The 18,023-nt window shown below is 43.2% G+C and overlaps 1 protein-coding gene across 3 annotated transcripts in view; it reads left to right on the forward strand.

Moving 5' to 3' along the window:
* plcd1a (phospholipase C, delta 1a) overlaps window positions 1–18,023 on the forward strand; it is a 150,881-nt gene that overhangs the window by 85,700 nt on the left and 47,158 nt on the right. The window lies entirely within an intron of this gene.

The following is an 18,023-nucleotide window of genomic DNA, read 5'->3' on the forward strand; positions in this document are numbered from 1 at the left end:
TCTGTTTTTTCTTCAGTTGGGTTCTTTCAGGTTTCTTGCTTTGTGGCTACCTGTGAGCAAGCAAATCTCAAGGTTGTATAATCTATGCATTTTGTTTTTGATAATAAATGTACTTGAATGTTGATTTGGCTCTGTTTCCTGGTGCAGCACTGTTTCAAAGCCAGCAGAGTTGTCTCCTCATGGAATCGGTGACATGGGTTTTATGTATTTTCTTTTATGTATTTTATTTTATTTAGAGGTGCAGCTTGGCCCAACCTAGCCAAATCACAGGACAATTTACAACGACCAGTTAACCTACTAATTGGTATGCCTTAGGACCATGGGAGGAAACCAGAGTACCAGGAGGAGTAATGAGAGGGATGTACAAACTCCTTATAGACAGCACCAGAATTTTACGCTGAACTCTGACACCCCAAGCTGTAATAGCATCACGCTACTCACTATGCTATGGTGGGATTCCCTTGACCATCAGTGATGCTTGAATAGAGTTTGCATGTTCTCCCTATCACCACACATATTCACCCTGGGAGCTTCAGTATCCTCCCACTTATTAATATTGGTTTATTGTTGTCACACATGACAAGAAACAGTGAAAAACTTTGTTTTGCATTGATCATTTTGCACTAAAAATTGACTTTTTTTCTAATTGTGTTCTTTCTTGTAAAAATTGTGTAGAATTTTATTTACTTTTGAATGCTGTGTGTATGATGCTTATGTTCCTGTAATGCTGTGGAAGTAAGTTTTCCAGCAGAATCATAGGCATATATGCATCTGTTTCCTTAGGAGTTTGCGGAGATTTGGCATGACATCTAAAATTTTGACAAATTTCTACTGATGTATGGTGGTGAGTATACTGAGTGGTTGCATCACAGCCTAGTGTGGAAACACAATGCCCTTGAATGGAAAAAAGTAGTGTATACGACCCTGTCCATCACAGCTAAAGCCCTCCCCAGAGCCTGTTGCAGGAAAACAGCATCCATCAGGGACCCCCACCACTCAGGTCATGCTCTCTCCTCGCTGCTACCAACAGGAAGAAGGTATAAGGGCCTCAGAACAGTAACAGCCAAGTTCAGGAACAGTTATTACCTCTTAACCATCGGGCTCTTGAACCAAATAGAATAACTTCATTCAACTTCACTTGCCCCATCATTGAAATGTTCCCACAAACTATGGACTCACTTTTGAGGACTCTTCATCTCATATCCTCGATGTTTATTTATTTATTGTTATTATTATTTCTTTCTTTTTTATATTTGCACAGTTTGTTGTCTTTTGCAGCTGGTTGAACACCCAAGTTGGTGGACGTTCATTGATTCTGTTATGGTTATTATTCTGTTTTGGATTTATTGAGTACGCTTACAAGAAAATGAATCTCAGGGTTGTATATGGTGACGTATATGTACTTTGACAATAAATTAACTTTAAACTTGCGGTTTTTCCTTGCACCTGTACATCCATCTGCTTCTGCAGATGATATTGAATGTGACTTTGACAGCCATACAGATTATTTAAAAACGTGAGTACATCAAGCTAGTGTTTGGGGGAAAAAACAATTTCAGAATGAAGAATGTAGTGCAGCTCGTAAAATAAAGTGCCAGGGCCATGATGAAGTAAAAGATTTTTTTAAATTTGCTTAATCTTACAAAGTAAAATCTGTTGTTTTGCGTCAAATCAAGTTAAATAGGTTTTGAGATCTTTACTGCATGAGAGGTCAAAAGTGAGGCAGAAGCTGTTCTCATATTCTTGGGCTATTACACTTTCTGTAGATATACTTTGTGGTGAGGTTTCCCTGTGATGGATTGGGCTGTATCCACTACTATTTGTAGGCTTTTCCATTTGCCATTGGGTGCTGAATCAGTGAAAGTCATTGCCAGGGATGGTTGTACAGGTCAAGTCATTGTGTATGTTTAAGGTGGAGACTGATAGGTTTTTGATTAGTAAGGGGTCAAAGATTCTGGAGAGAAGGCAAGAGAATGGGGTTGAGAGGGAAAATAAATCAGGCGTGATCAAGTGGCAGAGCAGACTTGATGGGCCAACTGGCCTAATTCTACTCCTATGTCTTATGGTCTTTTTGACCTTTTTCAGGAAAAAGTAAGAGCATTTTGAGTATTGCATTATGTCAAGGTCAAAGTCAGTTTTATTATTGTCTGCACAAGTCCTTGTCTGTACAGATGCAATGAAAAACTTTCTTGCAGCAGCATCACAGGCACAAAGCATCAGATTAGCAGTGTTCACAAGAAAAACATGAATTAAACATAAGTCTTACAATTATTAAATTTTCTGTCAACACTATACTGATTGGCCTTATCTCAAATAATAATGAGGCAGCTTACAAGAGAAGGATATTGAATTGTGTAAGGTAAGGGAAACAAGTAGGGAAGTTATGGAAACTATGATGATTAAAGAGGAGGAAGTAATGGCGCTTTTAAGGAATATAAAACTGGATAAATCTCCAGTCCTGACAGGATATTCCCTAGGACCTTGAGGGAAGTTAGTGTAGAAATAGCAGACGCTCTGTCAGAAATATTTCAAATGTCATTAGAAACGAGAATGGTGGCAGAGGATTGGCATATTGCTCATGTGGTTCCATTGTTTTAAAAGAGTTCTAAGAGTAAACCTAGCAATTATAGGCCTGTAAGTTTGACATCAGCGGTGAGTAAATTAATGGAAAGTATTCTTAGAGATGGTATATATAATTATCTGGATAGACAAGGTCTGATTAGGAACAGTCAACATGGATTTGTGCGTGGAAGGTCATGTTTGGCAAATCTTACTGAATTTTTTGAAGTGGTTATGAGGAAAGTTGACGAGGGCAAAGCAGTGGATGTTGACTATATGGACTTCAGTAAGGCCTTTGCCAAGGTTCCACACAGAAGGTTGGTTAGGAAGGTTCAATCGTTAGGTATTAATATTGAAGTAGTAAAATGGATTCAACAGTGGCTGGATGGGAGATGCCAGAGAGTAGTGGTGGATAACTGTTTGTCAGGTTGGAGGCCGGTGACTGGTGGTGTGCCTCAGGGATCTGTACTGGGTCCAGTTTTGGTTGTCATATACATTAATTATCTGGCTGATGGGGTGGTAAATTGGATTAGTAAGTATGCAGATGATACTAAGATAGGTGGTGGTGTGGATAATGAAGTAGGTTTTCAAAGCTTGCAGAGAGATTTAGGCCAATTAGAAGAGTGGGCTGAAAGATGGCAGATGGAGTTTAATGCTGATAAGTGTGAGGTGCTATATTTTGGTAGGACTAATCAAAATAGGACATACATGGTAAATAGTAGGGCAATGAGGAATGCAGTAGAACAGAGTGATCTAGGAATAATGGTGCATAGTTCCCTGAAAGTGAAATCTCATGTGGATAGGGTGGTGAAGAAAGCTTTTGGTATGCTGGCCTTTATAAATCAGAGCATTGAGAATAGGAGTTGGGATGTAATGTTAAAATTGTACAAGGCATCGGTAAGGCCAAATTTGGAGTATTGTGTACAGTTCTGGTCACCAAATTATAGGAAAGATGTCAACAAAATAGAGAGAAGATTTACTAGAATGCTACCTGGGTTTCAGCATCTAAGTTACAGAGAAAGGTTGAACAAGTTAGGTCTTTATTCTTTGGAGCGTAGAAGTTTGAGGGGGGACTTGATAGAGGTATTTAAAATAATGAGGGGGATAGATAGAGTTGACGTGAATAGGCTTTTTCCATTAAGAGTAGAGGAGATTCAAACAAGAGGACATGAGTTGAGAGTTAGGGGGCAAAAGTTTAGGGGTAACACAAGGGGGAACTTCTTTACTCAGAGAGTGGTATCTGTGTGGAGTGCGCTTCCAGTAGAAGTGGTAGAGGCAGGTTCGGGGCCTCTACCACTTATTGTGTGTGTATTGTCATTTAAAGTAAAATTGGATAGGTATATGGAGAGGAAAGGAATGGAGGGTTATGGGCTGAGTGCAGGTCGGTGAGACTAGGTGAGAGTAAGCGTTCAGCACGGACTAGAAGGGCTGAGATGGCCTGTTTCTGTGCTGTTATGATTATATGGTTATACAGAGAGGAAGTCATCACCCTGACACAGTGGTGCCTCTCCCTGAATGTTGCAAAAACAAAGGAGCTGGTTGTGGACTACAGGAGGAATGGAGACAGGCTCACCCCTATTGGCATCAATGGATCTGGGGTTAAGAGAGTGACAGCTTTACGTTCCTCGGCATACACGTCACTGAGAATCTCACGTGGTCAGTATATAGCGGCTAGTGGTGGAAAAACCACAACAGTGCCTCTTTTCACCTCAGACAATTGTTTGGCATGAGTCGCCAGATCCTAAGAACTTTCTACAGGGGCACAATTGAGAGCATCCTGACTGGCTGCATCACTGCCTGGTACGGGAACTGTACCTCCCTGAATCTCAGGACTCTGCAGAGAGTGGTGCGGACAGCCCAGTGCATCTGTAGATGTGAACTTCCCACTATTCAGGACATTTACAAAGACAGGTGTGTGAAAAGGGCCTGAAGGATCACCGGGGACCTGAGTCACTCCAACCACAAACTGTTCCAGCTGCTACCATCTGGGAAATGTTACGGCAGCATTAAAGCCAGGACCAACAGGCTGCAAGACAGCTTCTTCTACCAGGCCATCAGACGGATTAATTCACACTGATACAATTGTAATTCTATGCTATATTGACTGTTCTGTTGTATATACTATATATTACAAATTACCAGAAGTTGCACATTGCACATTTAGACAGAGACGTAATGTAAAGACTTTTACTCATCATATATGTGAAGGATATAAGAAATAAAGTTAATTCAATTCAATTATACAATACACAATTCTTACAAAGAAAGAACATAACTCAAACAGTTAATTTGTGTGCAAAGTGATTAAGTGGCTGTAGGTTTGTGCTGGATGGTTCAAGAATCAATGGCTGAAGGGAAGTAGCTGTTCTTGAACCTGGTGGAGTGGGTCATCAGGCTTCTGTACCAATGGTAACTGCAAGAAAATGGTATAGCTTCAATGGTGGAAACCTTCAATGTTAGACGTTGCCTTCTTTGGGCATCTACTCCTGAGGATACTACTGATGGTGGGCAGAGTCCACTACTCTCTGCAGCTTCTTGCGTTCCTGTGCATTTGAATTGCTGTACCAGACCATGATACAGCCAGTCAGCAAGTTTGTTTGATGTTTAGTGACAAGCTGAACCTTCTTAACCTCCTAAGAAAATAAAGACACTGGTGTGCTTTCCTTATGATTGCATCTATTTGCTGGGCTCAGGCCAAGTCACTAAGGAAAGGACATTTTAAGTTTTACATTTTTTAAGAGCGTAGTCTTGCCAGAAGATATATGAAAGTGCTTGCGGTGGTATGGAGAAGGCTTTGAGGAAATCAAATTATTTGATTTTGTACAGTGAAAGTCCTGATGAGGGTTGATTATTTTCTCTGTGCATTCAGTGAGGAGTCATGGAAGTTATAGCATTGAAGTAGTCCACTCAGCTCATTGATCTGTGCTACCATTTGTGCTCCATAAGTAACTCCTCTCATCCTACCTATATGCCTTCCAATTGATTTATCCAGCCTCCGAATTAATTAATGTATAGAATGGCAGAGCAGGTGCAATTGGTTGAATGGCCTAATTCTCTTCCTATGTCTTACTGTCTTATGGAATACATTCTAACCAGTTGCATCACCATCTTGGTATAGATTTCACTTCACAGGGTTGTAAACTGAGCCTCCCCACCATCGAGGACATCTTCAAAAGGTGATGTCTCAAAAAGGTGGCATCCATCATGAAGGTTCCCTACCATTCAGGATATGCCCTCTTCTCATTTCTACCATCAGGGAGGAGGTGCAGGAACCTGAAGACACACATTCAACTTTTTTAAAACCATTTCTTCCCCATGCTGTCAGATTTCTAAACGGTCTATGAACCCATGAACATTACTTCAATTGTTTTACACTACATATTTATTTATTTGTGTAACTTGTATTATATTTTATGTCTTGCACTGTACTGCTGCAAAATGACAAATATGTCAGTGATAATAAACCTGATTCTGATTTTTAAATGTAACAGCTGCAGAGGAAGAGCAGTGCAGGTAAAGCAATGAGGTTGAAGGTCATAACAAGGTATTTTCCTCATCCCTGGTATCATCCATATTAATCTCCTCTACTCTCTTTCAAAGGCCTTCATACTTGCTGAGAGCTTGTTGCCTAACAAGTATTTTCCTCGCTCTCTCAGAAATACCAGGAGCTGTTGTACTTTTTAAACCAGTACTCAACCTGACTGACGCTTTTCATGATTACTACACAAACACAGCTGAATACAATAGCACAATGGTGGTTAGTCACCAAGCAATTAAGGTGTGGACTATTGTACCAGTGATATCAGATTTTTTTTTATTTAATGAGCTGAATTAAATTTTGCACTATGGCAATATTAATTCATAATTAAACAAACAGAAACTGAAGCACAACGAGTTTGCCTCAATAATGATGATAATGCAACTGCTGGACTGCCACTAAAAACCTATCAACCTTGCTAGAACACTCCAAGTGATATAGCTCGGAAACAGGCCCTTTGGCCCAAACGCTCCATGCTAACCATGATGCCCGATCCAAGCTTGTCCTGTTTCCTAGTACCCTAAATCTTCCCAATCAAAGTACCTGTTCAGCTGTCTTTGTAACCTCTGTGTAACAAGCAATTTTGCCCCTCAAGTTCATATTGAATCTCTTCCCTATCATCTTAAACTGAGTAAAATCAGTTGGGTAAATGCAGTCAGTAGTTTCATAAGTTCTGCAGAGATTTACCAGAATGCTGCCTGGTTTGGAGAGGATGTCTTATGAAGAAAGGTTGAGCGAGCTCAGGCTTTTCTCTTTGAAGTGAAGGAGGATGAGTGGTGACTTGATAGAGGTGTACAAGATGATAAGAGGCATAGGTCTAGAGGTTATACGAAAGAATATAATTAAGTATTGAGAGGTCATCAGAGGTAAGTTCTTTACACAGAGAGTGGTGAGTGTGTGGGATTCCCTACCAGGGATGCTGGTAGAGGCAGATACATTACGGACATTTAAGAGTCTCTTAGATAGACATATGGATGGTAGAAAAATGGAGGCTATGTGGGAGGGAAGAGTTAGATTGATCTTAGACCATAAAATATAGGAGCATTTGGCCCGTCGAGCTTGCTCCACCATTTCAAGGCTGATCTATTTTCCATTCAGCCCCAATCTTCTGCCTTCTCACAGTATCCCTTTGTGCCCTGACCAATCAAGAATCTATCAGCTTCTGCCTTAAATATACATTAAGCCTTGGCATTCACAGCTGCCTGTAGCAAATAATTCCATAGATTCACCACTTCCAGGTTTAGAAATTCCTCCTCATCTTCATTCTAAAAGGACCCCTCTCTATCCTGAGGCTGTGTCCCCAGGTCCTAGACTCCCACACCCTAGGAAACATCCTCTCCACATCCACTCCGTCAAGTCCTTTCACTATTCAGTAGGTTTCCTTCATTCTTCTGAATTCCAGTGAATACAGGCATAAAGTCATCAAACACTCTCTTCATATGACAACCCATTCAATCCTGGAATCATTTTCATGAACCTCCTTTGAACACTCTCCAGAGGAAAGGTTGAGTGAGCTAGGCCTTTTCTTTTTGGAGCAAACAAGGATAAGTGGCAATAATAGGGGTGTACAAGATGATGAGAGGCATAGGTCAAGTGGACAACCAGAAAAATTTTCCAAATGTGGAAATGGCTAATACAAGGGGGCATAATTTTAAGGTGATTGTAGGAACGTACAGGGGGGATATCTGAGGGTTTTTTAAACACAAAATGGTGGGGAGGACTATGTGGCAGAGAACAGTTAGATGGATCTTAGTGTAGGTTCTATATTCCGTCTTGCTTCCCTGATCTTGGGGAAAAAGAAGTAAGTACATTCACGCTAAGACCCTCATGATGTTATCCACCTCTACAAGGTCACCTTGTATCTTGTGCTTGTGTCTCTTCTCTCTCTACTTGTATTCATGTCCTTCAGGACACAACTCTAGTTTTTTGCCTGGCATGGAACTCCACACTGAACAATGACTTGACCAATTTAGACCATAAGATATAGGAGTGGAAGTAGGCCATTCGGCCCATCAAGACTGCTTCGCCATTCAACCATGGGCTGATTCAATTCTTCCAGTCATTCCCACTCCCTTGCTTTCTCCCCTTACCCTTTGATGCCCTGACTAATCAAGAATCTATCTATCTCTGCCTTAAATACGCCCAATGACTTGGCCTCCACAGCCGCTCGTGCCAACAAATTCCACAGATTTACCACCTTCTGACTAAAGTAATTTCTCCAATTAGCCATGCCTTCACTTCGGGGTCAAGTAGGGCTGGATAACAAATGTGTTCACTTACACAGTACATAAATGAACTCTATTCCTGCTCCTTCTTTACAGTCTGGCTTTTATTGGTTCACCTCATTCTCTTCTGCTCTGATATGCCATGAAGCTCAGGATATTGAATATCAACCACCATAGCAATTTTTGACGGGTCCAATGCTTTGTGTTAACTTTTAATTGTAAGTCCTGCCTAATCCTCTTGAACAGTACATAACTATGTACACACACACACACACACACACACACACACACTCTCTCTCTCTCTCTCTCTCTCTCTCCTCTCTCTCTCTCTCTCTCTCTCTCTCTCTCTCTCACTCTCACTCTCTCTCTCTCTCTCTCTCTCTCTCTCTCTCTCTCTCTCTCTCTCTCTCTCTCTCTCTCTCTCCTCTCTCTCTCTCTCTCTCTCTCTCTCTCTCTCTCTCTCTCTCACTCTCACTCTCACTCTCACTCTCACTCTCACTCTCACTCTCACTCTCACTCTCACTCTCACTCTCACTCTCACTCTCACTCTCACTCTCTCTCATGAGCCTTCCCACAATCCAGGACATCGTCAAAGGGCGATGCCTCAAAAAAGGTGGCATTTGTCAGTAAGAACCCCCATCACCCTGGACATGCCTACTTCTCATTGCTGCCATCGAGATGGTGCAGGAGCCTGAGGACACATACTCAATGATTAAGGAATAGCTTTTTCCCCTCTGACATAAGATTTCTGAATGGACATTGAACCCATGAGCACTACCTCACTACTTACTTTTCTCTTTTTGCCTTTTGAGGCATCTCTCCTTCAAGATGTCCTAGATGCTGGGAGGCTAGTGCCCATGAGTTGGCTGAGTACACAACTCTCTGCAGCTTATTTTGATCCTGTACAGTTGCACAACGCCCCCCCCCTCCCATACCAGATGGTGATTCAACCAGTTAGAATGCTCACCATGGCACATCTATAGAAATTTACAAATGTCTTTGATGGAATACCAATTCTTCTCAAATTCCTAATGAAATATAGCCACTGTCATGCCTTCTTTGTAATTCTATTGATACATGGGGTCCAGGATAGATCTTCAGAGATGTTGACATCCAGAAACTTGAAATTGATCTCCCTTGCTCAGATAGCATCTATGGAGGGAAATGGACAGTCAGATTTATTATCTCTGACACGCCTGTATGTTGTGAAATTTGTTGATTTGCTGCAGCAATACAGTGCACTACAAAAATACTATAAGATACAATAAGAGATTTTTTTTTTAAATAAGTAAAGCAAATAGGGAGGAATTAGTGACGAAGTGTTCATGGGTTCATTGTCCATTTAGAAATCTGATGGCCGAGAGGAAGAAGCTGTTGTGTGTATCTTCAGGCTCCTGTATTACCTCCTTGGTTGTAGTAATGAGAAGAGGGCATGCCCTGGAAGGTGAAAGTCCTTAATGATGGATGCCAGCCTCTTGAGGCATCACCTACTGAAGATGTCCTTGACGGTTGGGAGGCTAAAATACACTTCATTTGGACTAAGGACAGTTGACGTTTTGGGTTGGAACCCTTCGCTTAAACATCTGCAGAATCTCGTGTATATCCTCTTAAATCAGTTGTTCTCATCCATATGGAGATCACATGCTTCTGGGTTTTGCTTCACCTGCGGAATCAGAGTTGGTGCCTTCACACCAAATCATTAATATACATTCTAACAATGAGAAAAGTTGCAGATGCTTAAAGAACCGGTTCCTACCCAATGTCCAGAGGGCAGACTAATTACTCTAGTTCCAGGCTCTCATCGGTGTGCACACAAGCTCAGTTAAAGCTGACTGAGGAACTGTCAATCTCAGGTGCCACACCATAATGAAGAACACAGTAAACCAAGCTCCACTAGTCTTGATGAAGATTCTTAGCCCAAAACATCGACTGTTTGCTTCCCTCCATAGATGCCTGACCTTTATTTATTTTTATTTTGAGATACAACATAGAACAGCTCCTTCCGGCACCACACATCAACCCACCTACTTAATCCTCGCCTAATCACAGGACAATTTACAATGACCAATTAACCTACTAACTGGTACATATTTGGACTGTGGAAGGAAATCCACACACTCACAAGGAGAATGTACAAACTCCTTACAAATGGCGCTGGAATTAAACTCCACTCTCCTGAACTGTAATAATCACTATGCTACAGTAACACTCCCATCTGCTGTGTTCCTCCAGCATTTTGTGTGTGTGTGTGTGTGTGTGTTGCTCAGATTGACAACCCTCCAATTCCTTCAGCATTCCACAGGGGAAAGAACTTTCAGACTATATCTAACCCAAATGTTGCAATGTAGTCCTCCTCCACTCCTCTTTGTCGTCACTCCCCTTTTCTGTAAATACCGCATCTGAGTCATATGCATGAGGCAAGAGGCACAGAAACAGGCCCAGTTAAATCATTTAAACCGCCTGCTCCCATCGACTGGCACTGGGACCATAGCCCACCATACCCCTACCATCCATGTACCTTGTCAAACTTTTCTTGAATATTGAAATTGAGCTCAGATGCACCACTTTTGCTGGCAACTGGTTCCATACTCTCACACTCCTCTGAGTGAAGAAGTTTTTCCTCATGTTCTCACCTTTCACCCTTAACCCATGACCTCTGCCCAACCTCAGCGGAAAAAGCCTTTTACATTTACTCTATCTATTACCTTCATAATTTTTTATATCTCTATCAAATGAACAACTATTTCTTTTCAACTAATCCATTCTTGAACCAACCAGGAAAAAACCCTGATCACGGCAGCTTGGCCACACTATGATCACTTTGCAGAAAAATGATAAACACAAGAGATTCTGCAGACGCTGGAAATCTTGAACAATTCACACAAAATGTTTACCCATAGATGCATCCTGACTTGCTGAGTTCCTCCAGCTTTTTATGCACTTTTTTGTTAAAATTAATGTTTATCTTGTGAGTGCCACTTATCTGATGCTTTCTTTCTGTGATGTTCATTGCTCCTGTGCAAACGTGTGATAATAAACTCAAATCTCACTTGGTCTAAAAGCCAATCAAACAACACTATTGTATTGTAGGGCCTGAAAATGAGTGCAGTGCTTTACAGCACCAGGTGTAAGATCAGGGTTTGATTTCCTTCAGGTGCTTCAGTTTCCTTCCACAGTCCAAAGGATTTATGGGTTAGGATTAGTGAATTATGGGCATGCTCTGTTGGAGCCAGATGTATGACAACTTTTACAAGCCGCCCAGCACAATTCTTACTGATTTCATTTGATGCAAATGACACATTTCTCAGCATATTTCAATGTCATCGTCGTCATCATCATCACCATGTGCCACGTTGTATGACGTGGGTGACCGTGGTCTTTCATCTGTCTTTCCATCTGTTCTTCCTATTCTTTTCTCTATCCATCACCAAGACCATGATTGTTCTTGACAAATTCCTGTACAGAAGTGGCTTGCCATTACCTTCTTCTAGACAGTGTCTTTACAAGAGTGTTGCCCCCAGCCAGTATTAATACTCTTCAGAGAACAGCCTTCTCCTGAGAAGTAGATGAACTCAGCTCTGGTAGGAGTGAAGGCTGAGACCTATCAGTGGGAGGAATGCGGTTATTTTGGGACCATTATTCTCTTTAAACAGCAAAGCTTCCCAGCAAGTGAGGCTCCTTGTTTATCTCTCACTAACTTTTATCTATTTCCCACTGGGACGATTGGCCTTGGTAAACGTCCGGCTTCTTCTTCCTGTTCCTGTGCATGGTCTGCTCCCTGAACCACCCTCTGATTTCCAGCAGCCACTGTTCTCTCTCGAGATTCTACAGATGCTGGAAATGCAGAGTAACACATACATTATGCTAGAGAAACTCAGTAGGTCAGGCAGCATCTATGAGGAGGAATAAACAGTTGACATTTCAGCCCAAGATCCTTCATCAGGAGTGGATCCTGATCTAAAGGTTAGCTTCATTTGTCACATTGAAACATACAGTGAATGTGTCATTTTGTGTCAACAATTAACATAGTCCGGGGAGGCCACTCCATTAGTGTTGCCATGCTTCCAGCACCAACATAGCATGCCCACAACTCACTAACTCTAACCAGTGCACCTTCGGAACGTGGGAAGAAAGAGGAGCACCCAGAAGAAACCTATGCAGTCACCGGGAAAACATACAAGCTCCTTACAGACAGTGGCAGGAATTGAACCCTGATGCATCATCGCTGGCGTTGTAAAGTAATTGTGCTGACCACTACACTATTGTGCTGCCACGCAATACAATAGTACCCAGCAGTTATCAGAGAAAACTAAAACATCCGGAGGAAACCTTAGTTTTCAGACGGAACAGCAAGGTAGCCCTTTATCACCAGTAGATGAGGGGGGTGACGGGTGGAGGGAGGATGGGTTCATTGATGACCAGGTGGGAATGCAACAGCTTTGAACATTTCTCAGCTGCCACCTCCATTCCACTTTAAGCAGAGTGTTATGTTCACGATCCTGTATATGTCGAACAGTACAGCACAAGAGTTTGCCATTTGGCCTGCAATGTCTGTGTTGAACAGAATGCTGAATTGAATTATATCCCTTCTACCTCCACATGATCCACAGCCTTCCATTCCCTGCATATTTATATTTACACCCTCTTGCCTCTCTCCATGCAAAACACTTGTCTCACACGTTCTTCCCTCCTTTCGTCTGTGGGAAAACTATCATATCTATCCCTTTCATAATCTTACAAACTTTTATCAGGTCTCCCTTCAGTCTCCACTGCTCCTGAGAAATCAGTCTAAACTGTCCAACTTCTCCATATAAATCACACTCTCTAATCCAGGCAACACCCTGCTGACTTCTTCTCCTTATCAAATCCTCCACATGTTTCCTTGTGAACACAAAACTCAAAGTTCGGCTTAACCAAAGTGTGCGTGTTAAAGACCGAAATAGATTGAAGATTAGTTTTATTTTATTACCCGCAAATATTTTCCCTTCAGTGATGTCAGTGGGTTTCTAGGTGAGGTAACGCCAGATAATCCTTACGAAAAAAAAGGAAAATAGTACATTAAAACGTAGAGCTGGGCAGCGGGGTGGAGATACAGTACCTCTCTACCAAAGGAGGTGTGAGGTGCTCCTTCCCTCCACTAGCCTGCAGGTCACCCTTGGGCAAGGTGTGGCACCTGCTTATCCCCCGATTAGGGTCCCGTGAAGCCATGGGAGCAGATGGATGGGCGTATGAGCAGCCGGTGTATATCACAAGTCCTGGTTATGTGATCACTGATCACTTGTAAAGCCCATTGCCCAGAAGAAGGTCATGGCAAATCACTTATGTAGAAAAATTTTTCAAAAAAGCAATCATTGGCATGGAGACCATGGTCGCCCATGTCATATGACACGGCCCGTAATGAACAAATGAACATTGAAACATACAGTGAAATGTGTTGTTTGCCTCATCATTTGTGATGTACTGGGTAAAGCCCATAAGAATCACTGTGCTTCCGGGAACTACATAGTATGTCCACAGCTCACTAACTCCAACCTATACGTCTTTTTTTTTGGAATGTGAAAGGAAACCCGAGCAGCTACACAGTCACAGGGAGAATGTACAAATTCTTTACAGAGAGTGACAAGATTTGAGCCTGTATCTTCCAACACTGGCTCTGTAAAGTGTGACACTCACTGCTACCACACCATGCAACCCAGTAGTGCATGTGTATGTTTGTGAACTACTTAAGAGAAGTCAGCCAAGAAACCTGACCGCCCAATCTGTGGTTGGTTATATGTGGTGCACGTGTAAATCAGTCGGGCAGATGCAGCTGCCTTGGTTGAATCATAGAGCACTACAACACAGAAACAAGTCCTTCAGCCCATCTACTGTGTCCTGCAGTGTTATTCTGCCTAGTCCTAGCAGCCTGCACCTGGACCACAGTCCTCCATGCCCCTCCCAGCCATGTACAATATTCCTTGTTAAGCTCAAGTAATTGAGAATAAAATTCCCTCTGATCTTCACCAAATTTTCAGAAAATTCCATCCCGAGTTGTTATTGTACTCTCATATTTTGGTAGGTGCGCTCAGTCTGTAAGAACTGATTGAGAACGCTGAACATAAGGAGAGCAGGTCAATCAGCTCTTCGAGCTGCTCTGTGAAAGAAGAGGGAACTTGTGCTCCATTTTAAAAATTCAATGCCCCTCCCCAAATGAACCCAGACATTTCTCTGTTTTATAATTTATTTGGTGAAACAGCAACTATAACTTTGTTTTTCTAAGTTGTCCTGGGCAGAAGAGGGAGGTCGGTGAGCATTTGTTCTGTTTATGGTGTTGGGGAAGGTTGATTTGAGCAGGAAAATATAATTGCAGAGTTCAAGATTTACACAGCACAGAATAAGCCCTTTGGCCCAACTAGTCTTTGCCAACCAAGGTACCCAATGGCCTGCGATTCGCCTGTGTCCTTACAAATCTTTTCAAAAGCAATGCACACAAAATGGTGGAGGAACTCAGTAAGTCAGTCAACGTTTTAAAAAATTTATTTATTGAGATACACTGCGGAACAGGCCCTTCGAGCCGTGCTGCCCAGCAACCTCCTATTTAACCCTAGTCTAATCACTGAACAATTTACAATGACCAATACTTCTTCAGACTGTGAGAGGAAACTGGAGCGCCCAGAGGAAACCCATGGAGTCACGAGGGGAATGTACAAACTCCTTACAGGCAGCGGCTAGAAATGTTGTTAATGTACCTGCCTCAACCATTTCCTCTGGCCACTCATTCCATATACTGTTTGAGAAGGTTGCCCCTCAGGTTTCTGTTAAATCTTTTCTCTTATCTGAAACCTATGTCCTTTCGTCCTTGATTTCCCAACCCTGGGAATAAGATAAGTGTGCATTCACCCTATCCCTGCACTTATAATTTTATATACCTCAATATGGCTATCTTTCAGTCTCCTACATTTCCCTCCTTAATCTACCCAACCCCTCCCTATAACTCAAACCCTTGAGTCCTGGCAATATTCTTATAAATCTTTTCTGCACTCCCTCCAGCTTAATGACCTCTTTCCTATAGCAGGGTGACCAAAGCTGTACACAAGACTCAGAATCAGAATCAAGGAAGACCATCCATACAGTATAAGAACAAAGACTGTTAGTCTGGGTAACAGCTTTTTCCCCAGGCTGTGAGACTTCTGAACACACTGCTTCCACCCAGAACACATTATTTGTGATAGCACCAGTAGCATTATACTTTAACTACATTTTACATTCTAGATTCAAGATTGTTTCATGTCATTTCCAGTAAAGGAGAACCAAAAAATTGTTACTCTGGATCCAATGTGGCACAAAAATCACAATAAGATAAAGAACACAAACAGGAGAAAATCTGGAGATGCTGGAAATCCAGGCAGCACACACAAAATGCTGGAGGAACTCAGCAGGGCAGACAGCATCTATGGAAAAGAGTACAGTTGACGTTTCGGGCCAAGACCCTTCAGTAGCACTGGAGAGAAAAAGATGAGGAGTAGAGTGAAAAGGTGGGGGAAGGGGTTGGAGAAGTAGACAGACAGACTTTATTGATCCTGAGGGAAATTGGGTTTCATTACAGTCGCATCAACCAAGAATAGTGTAGAAATATAGCAATATAAAACCATAAATAATTAAATAATAATAAGTAAATTATTCCAAGTGGAAATAAGTCCAGGACCAGCCTATTGGCACAGGGTGTCTGACACTCCGAGGGAGGAGTTGTAAATTTTGATGGCCACAGGCAACTGGCCTGACCAATCCAGCGTCCCCTTCACCATCAGGTCTGATCACGTGAAGGTGTTGGGGATCTGGTTCGGAGGGGCCGAGGCATGCAGCAAGAACTGGCAGGAGCAGACTGCCAAGGTCAAAAAGAAACTGGGACTGTGGGGAGGGCACTCCCTATAGATAGCGGGCAAGAACCTGGTCATCAGGTGTGAGGTGCTCTCAGGGCTGCTGTACTTGGTGCAGGTGTGGCCAGTCCCCCACTCCTTCAGCTCAGAAATCACCCGAGCCGTCTTCAGATTCATCTGGGGATCCAAGGTGGAGCGGGTCAGACAGACCATCATGCACAAGCTCCTGGACAATGGGGGCAAAAACATCCCCAATGTCACCCTCACCCTGATGGCCAGCTTCGTGTGTGGCTGAATCAGGTTGTGTGTGGATCCCGGGTACGTGGGCACCAAGTACCACTATGTGCCCAGGTTCTACCTGTCGCCCTGGCTACGAAGGATGGGTCTGGCCCCTTTCCCACGCAACACCCTTGTCAGCTGGTCATTGCCGCCATACCTGTCCTTCGTAGAGAAGTTCTTTCACGTCAATGTCTTTGACCACAGGGCCATCAGGCAGAGGTCAGCACATAAGGTCTTGCAGGCACTGCAGGAGAAGGACGTGATGGACACAGTGGGGTGGTTCCCTGAGCAGACAGTCCAGTTCATCTGGCAAAATGCCTCATCGCTAGACCTCACCAACAGGCACCAAGACCTCACCTGGCTGGCGGTGAGAGGGGCCCTCCCAGTCTGATCCCTCCTGTACGCCCGGAATGTCGTCCAGCTGCGTAACAGAGGATTCTCTGAGGACCAACATCCGGTGCTGCTGGCAGATCATCAACTTGGTGAAAGACGCTCTTTGGTCGGCCCGAAACTTGATGGTCTACCAGCACATGGAGATGTCCGTGGGGGAATGCTGCAGACTGGCATGTTCTCTGCTGCATGAGTACGTGGTGTATGATTCCAACAGACTCGTAGGTGAAATGTCACCTCATTTGAAAGGGCTATTTTTGGCCCTGAATGGTAGTGAGGGAGGAGGGGGAGGGGCAGGTGTAACACTTGTTTCGCTTGGAGGGGTAAATACCAGTGGGGAGGGATGAATGGACAAAGGGAGTCATGTAGGGAGCCATCCCTGGGGAAAACTGAAAGTGGGAAGGTGCTTGGTGGTAGGATCCAGTTGGAGACGGTGGAAATTGCAGAGAATTATGTGTTGGGCATGGAGGCTCATGAGATGGTAAGTGAGGACACGAGGAACCCTGTCCCTGACAGGGTGGTGGGAGGATAGTTTGAGAGTAGATACGCATGAAATGGAAGAGATGCGTTTGAGGGCAGTGTTAAGGGTGGAGGAAGGAAAGGTCCTTTCTCTGAAGAAGGAAGACACTCCCTTCGTTCTGGAATGAAAAGACTCACCCTGAAAGCAGATGTGGCAGAGGCAAAGGAATTGAGAGTTTTTACAAGGATGAGAAGAGGTTTAGTCCAGGTAACTGTGGAAGTCCGTGAGTTTATAATAGACATCAGTAGATAAGCTGTCTCCAGAGACAAAGAGATTGAGAAAGGGGAGGGAAGTGTTGGAAATGGGCCAGGTAAATTTGTGGGCAGGGTGGAAGTTGGGGGCAACGTGGATGAAGTCGATAAGCTCCACATGGGTGCAGGAAGCAGTACCAGTGGAATTGTTAATTTAGCATGGAAAAGTGGGGAACAACCACCTGAGTCGGCTTGGAACATAGACTGTTCCACGTAGCCGACATAGAACATAGGCAAGCATAGCTGGGATCCATGCGAGTGCCCATGCTATGTCTTTTGTTTGAAGGAAATGGGAGGAGCCAAAGGAGAAATTGTTAAGGGTGAGGACCAGTTCCACTAGGCGGAGGAGAATGGTGGTGGAGGGGATTTGGTTGGGACTGGTGTCCAGAAAGAGATGGAGAGCTC

The sequence above is a fragment of the Hemitrygon akajei genome, chromosome 8, assembly GCF_048418815.1.
Source record: "Hemitrygon akajei chromosome 8, sHemAka1.3, whole genome shotgun sequence".
Classification (NCBI taxonomy): domain Eukaryota; kingdom Metazoa; phylum Chordata; class Chondrichthyes; order Myliobatiformes; family Dasyatidae; genus Hemitrygon; species Hemitrygon akajei.